Below are 6,000 nucleotides of genomic sequence, written 5' to 3' on the forward strand. Positions count from 1 at the left end.
TCCATTTCACACCTCTCAAACAAAGAATATCCTGCCAGAATCCCAAATTGGTAGACTAGCTGGCATTCCTGATGTAGAGGAGGGGTTATAGAAATGAGACCCCAGAGCTCTACTGCGCATGTACCCACTAGCAGGGGGGCATGAGTCAAATTGTGTTCCCACGTTAACGACTGGCTAGAGGTAATTGAAAACCAATCCACGGTACTCAATGTTAAGGATAGGGCACAAAAGGTTTATAAACTGTTGTCCCCCTGTATCCTTTGTCTTCAATTTATCATCTGAATGCTACCTGATTGCGAGAGAATTGCTATGCTTCATACTTCTCATTCCCCAACCCCAAAGAAAGTGTACTTCTTGTTTGTTACTTTATTATTCGTGTGTTCACCTATCCAAAGGAATAAATATAATTTATTATATCTGAGACTCGTCCCAGTTCAACCCAGTGATTTGTGTAACACTTTAATACCTGTGGCAGGCTATCGTCACAGTTTCTAACTTTTCTTTGTTTTGAATTAAAACAGGATTTTCACCTCAAACTTGAAAAGCAACCTGTATATTTACATCTATTAAGTGTTTAGTATCTTCTGATAGTGTATTAATAAAATGGATTCATGTATTAAAAAAAATGAACTGAATTTCTATCCAATCCATCTTGAAAATAATCTTGAACTTTTCCTTTACTATACTTTACTATACTTGGGCGTGGTGGTGTTTTACTGATCCAGCACTGTAGTATTGCCTCTGGCAACTAAATATATTATCGCAATAAATGTAGTAATAAATGTACTTCTCTCCAAAAGCTATAGATTATCGTACAGTTCCAAAAGCAGTGCATCAGGTATGCATCAGATCCGCATCAGATCCGCATCAGGTATGCATCAGATCCGCATCAGGTATGCATCAGATCCGCATCAGGTCTGCATCCATTCTGCATCAGATCCGCATCAGGTCTGCATCAGGTCTGCCTCCATTCTGCATCAGATCCGCATCAGGTCTGCATCAGATCCGCATCAGGTCTGCATCCATTCTGCATCAGGTCCACACATGGTCCACATCAGGTCTGCATCAGGTCTGCATCCGGTCCGCATCAGGTCCGCATTTGGGGATGAGAATTTTTTGCACTTATCGTTTTCAGTTATTTAAAGTATTCTGCTTATTTTTGAAGTGAGAGATAATCTGTGTAACAATGTATTGGACATCTCTTGATAGATTGAGGCAGGAATTATTTTAAAATTCAATGTGTCGTGTAATGTTATATCTGGAAAATGTAATTGCCATGTCGGCAATCCTCCTTTTGTTTTTATATAATCCAGGTCTTTTCTGGTACAAATGTGTATAGTAGAAATTGAAATAGTCTGTGATGATGGCAAATTTACCAAAGCACCAAAAGGATTCTCAAAATCCACCTGTGACAAACCAGCCATCACGGCTTGAACATAATACATTGCCTGAAGAAATTCATAAAAATGTGTTGTTTCCATTTTATATTTGTCTTTAAGGTATTGGAAAGAATGCATAGAGTGATCCAATTTATTTATGAAATTAATAATTTGTTTTGTTCCCACATCATGAATGGAAACCCTGACACTATAGGAATAAGCACTTCATACATAAAAGGGGACATTAGGAAAAGGAGTCCCTGTCCTGAAGTGCTTATAATCTAAGTGGTAAATCTGGGGAGAATTGTTGGTCGTACCCTTTCATTGTATACATACTTCTTTAATCCAATACATTCCAAATCTTGTTAGAGCTGTGTGTACGGGGTCCTGTGACAGGGTAAATAAACGTCACCAGCCATATGCCTGGCAGACTTATCTGTAGTGCAGCAGTGCAGCAGTGCAGCAGTGCAGCAGTGCAGCAGTGCAGCAGTGCAGCAGTGCAGCAGTGCAGCAGTGCAGCAGTGAGGAGGTTAACTTTCAGCTGAGTTAATTAGTCTGAGCCCAGCTGCCTCATCAAGGTGTTTTAAAACTCCCAGGCTGTACACACATGCAGGCTAGCTGGTCAGGAGACGGAGTGAAATGCTGAAGAAAGATTACGACTACAAGGTCTGTTTTTCAAAGTACATGTTTGATGAACTGTCTGTGTCCTGCATGCTGAAAAGAAGCGGTCTTGTTTTTCTATGCTGAAGAGAAGCTATTTTGTTTTTGTATGTGTGACGGATCAGGGGACTTGCGCTTCTCAATGTGTCCCCGTCACCCCTGTTTCCACTGAAGTTACTCCCCTCTCTTCAGTACCCCCTCACTCTACCTCTTCCCTTTCCCACAGCCGTTTCTCTGCGGCTCATCCAGACGCACGTTCAGACCAAGGTGCGCACGCATCCCCAACCACTCGCTCCCCTCCGCGGCACCCGCGGCTCTCTGCGTGCCTCTATTCCTCCAATCTCCACATTACCTTGCTCCTCTGCTCCGCCATCCCTCTTGCCTTCCCTGCTGAGCGCCACCGCCGTGCGGCGTCCCTCGCGCTCCCTGGCGCGCACAGTGCACGCGCATCAGACCCTTACAGAGGGCGCGCGCACACGCTCCAGATATCTGCATTCCCAAAACCCTGGCTCTGCCCCCCATGGCTTACAAGCCATATCTCTGAGTGGTTTCCCTGTCTCCTCCCCTGCTCTTTCTAACCTATCCCTGCAGCCTCCCACTCAACCCTCTGCTCCTCCTCTCTCCCCCATTGGTTCTCCTTCCTTTATAACCCCTATCTGTCCTCTAGCTCATTGCTCTGCGTAGCTTTCCTGTGACCCCTGTGTGTGCAGTGTCCATGCCTAGCTCCCTTGTTTGTTTCAGCGCTGGTTCCTGTCCCTGCTTCTGTTTGGATTCCCCTGGCTTGAACTCTGCTCTGGATACGACTACTCTGCTTTCTCCTGCCCTTGAACCTTGGCTTACGGACTTCACAACGCTGCTTTCTCCAACCCTTGAACCTTGGCTTAGGGACATCACCACGCTGCTCTCTCCTATCCTTGAACTCTGGCACACGGACATTACTACCCGAACTCTGGTACCCCGGACTTTGCAAGTATACATTAACACTTTCTTGCCAGGCCCGGCAACGCATTACCACACTCCGGGCACACCCTCACTGCTGTGGGTGCGTGTTATAACCTTACCCACCTCAGTACTGGGGACTGGCCAGGTCTGCGGTCATACAGGCATTACATTATGCAGAGCCCAACAAATGCAGACCCCCCTGAGGTGAGCCAAGGTTTTTCCGTGGAACATTTGCAATTTGTCAGTAACCAACTGACCACTGTGTCACAACAATTTGCCAAGCTATCTCTCCAGGAAACCCCAGTTGCCCCGTCACCCTCTGTTCCTCTGGCGATCTATAATCCAGGACCACGTATACCACCTCCCAATCGGTATGATGGGGATCCCCTCGCTTGTCGAGCATTCTTGAACCGATGCGAGGTTCAATTTGAGATGTCTCCCTCCCTCTTCCCTACCGGCTGGACCAAAGTGGCGTACATTTACGCTTTACTCACTGGCAATGCCCTCGCTTGGGCTTCTCCCCTCTGGGAACGCAAACCTGAGTTAACCCAAGATTATCCCAAGTTCAGACACGAATTTCAACAGGTGTTTGATACACCCGCACGTAGGGAGACTGCTGCTTTTTCTTTGTTCCATATCACACAGGCTCGGAGACCAGCTGCAAGATACGCGGTGGAGTTGCGCACAATCACCGCAGAGACCCAATGGAACGATGAGGCCTTAGCCGCAGCTTACTGGCACGGTTTGTCCGACGCTCTAAAAGATGACCTCGCAGCCCACGCTCGGCCTTCTTCCCTGGAGGGACTCATCGCACTCAGCATCCGTATGGATCAACGTACCCAAGAACGACGACACGAATGTCACTGCTCTCGTTCTCTTCCCCCTCCGTCTGTTTCTCACAGGTCTCCTCCTTCGGCCTTCCTTGCATTGGATGCTACTGAACCGATGCAGATTGGTAATCAACAACCTCGGGCTGCGGAGAGAGCACGGCGTCGTGAGAGGGGTCTCTGCTACTATTGCGGTTCCCCTGAACACCGGCTCTGGAACTGTCCTGTGAAGCCGGGAAACGGGAACACCCAGTAAAGGTAGAGGGGCTTCTATTGGGTACAATCTCTCCTTGCCCCTCTCTCCCTAAGGAACTACCCAAAAAACTCATGCTCCCTGTTACATTGGCGGGTTCTGATCTTCTTATAGAAGTAAAAGCCTTCATCGACTCCGGGTCGGGCGGCAACTTTCTCGATCACACCTTCGCCTGTAAGAACCAAATTCCACTGGTCAAGAGAAAAGCGCCCATTGGCCTGGAGGCTATCGATGGATGCCCGCTTCAACCAGCCTTCATCATCTGGGAGACCATTCCACTTACCTTAACCACCGCGGATGGCCATAACGAGGTAATAGACTTCGATGTCTTTCATTCCCCTACCATCCAGGTTATTCTAGGATTGCCTTGGTTGCAGCTCCACAATCCACGTATAGATTGAACCGACGTCTTACCCATCCAATGGTCTAATTCCTCAGAGAAGACGGTGACTCCTTCTCCCACTGCAGTGCTCGCTGGCCTGGACACCACTTCCTCTAACGTGTCCGCTCTGCCGACGGTGTATCACGAGTTTCTAGATGTCTTCAACAAAGAACAAGCTGAGGTATTGCCTCCCCATCGTCCCTACGATTGTCCTATTGATTTAATTCCAGGAACCAATCTCCCTAAATCGAAGTCGTACCCCTTATCTGTGCCGGAAACAGAGGCTATGACGTTTTACATCCAAGAGAATTTGGAGAAAGGATTAATCCGCAACTCTACCTCCCCCGCCGGGGCAGGCTTCTTCTTCGTGGAGAAGAAGGATGGCTCCCTGAGACCTTATATCGACATCTGTGGGCTAAACAAAATTACGGTAAAAAAACGATATCCTCCTCCTTTAATTTCTGAACTCTTCGACCGTCTATAAGGAGCATCTATCTTCTCCAAACTCGATTTAAGAGGGGCTTCTAATATTATTCGTATAAGAGATGGGGATGAATGGAAAACCGTGTTCAATACGCGTTCTGGACATTATGAGTATTTAGTGATGCCCTTCGGGCTGTGCAATGCTCCTGCTGTTTTCCATGAGTTCATGAACGATATCTTTCGGGATGTTTTCTGGGACGTTCGTTATTGTATATTTGGACGACATCCTCATTTTCTCTAAGAATATGGAGGAGCACGTTCGCCATACCAAACTGGTTCTCTCTAGGCTACGTGCAAATCGCCTCTATGCTAAAATGGAGAAATGTTTGTTCCATCAGACGTCCACGGCCTTACTAGGCTATATTATTTCTAATCAAGGTTTTACTATGGATCCAGAGAAATTGAAGTCTGTACTCGACTAGCCCTTACCGAACTCTCTGAAGGCCCTGCAGTGCTTCCTTGGCTTTGCCAATTATTAATGGAAGTTCATCCGTAATTTCTCTACCATCACTCTGCCTATCACTGCCTTAACCAGGAAGGGTGCTGATCCTACAACTTGGTCTCCCGAAGCCATAGAAGCCTTCGAATTTCTCAAGAAAGCCTTTGTGTCTGCACCCATTCTAAGGCATCCAGATACTTCTCTTCCCTTCACGTTGGAAGTCGATGCCTCCGATGTGGGAGCCGGTGCAGTACTCTCTCAAAGATCCTCTCCCCAGGAGAAGCTCTATCCGTGTGGATTTTTTTTCTCGGAAGTTCTTGTCGGCTGAAAAAAATTATGATGTCAGGAATCGCGCATTACTGGCCATTAAATTGGCGCTCCAGGAATGGAGGCATCTTCTCAAAGGTACTAAGAGCCTATAGCCATCCTCACTGATCACAAAAACTTACTGTATATTGAGGGGGCTCGTCGCTTAGGCTCCCGTCAGGCTCGATGGGCACTCTTCTTCTCCCGTTTCAATTATACCATTTCTTATATTCCGGTACCAAAAATGTTAAGGCGGATGTCCTTTCTCGCCAGTTCGCTACGGAGAACGACTCTAACGAATCCTCTGAACCTATTCTCCCTGCAAATGC

Source organism: Ascaphus truei, chromosome 1 (genome assembly GCF_040206685.1).
Source record: "Ascaphus truei isolate aAscTru1 chromosome 1, aAscTru1.hap1, whole genome shotgun sequence".
Classification (NCBI taxonomy): domain Eukaryota; kingdom Metazoa; phylum Chordata; class Amphibia; order Anura; family Ascaphidae; genus Ascaphus; species Ascaphus truei.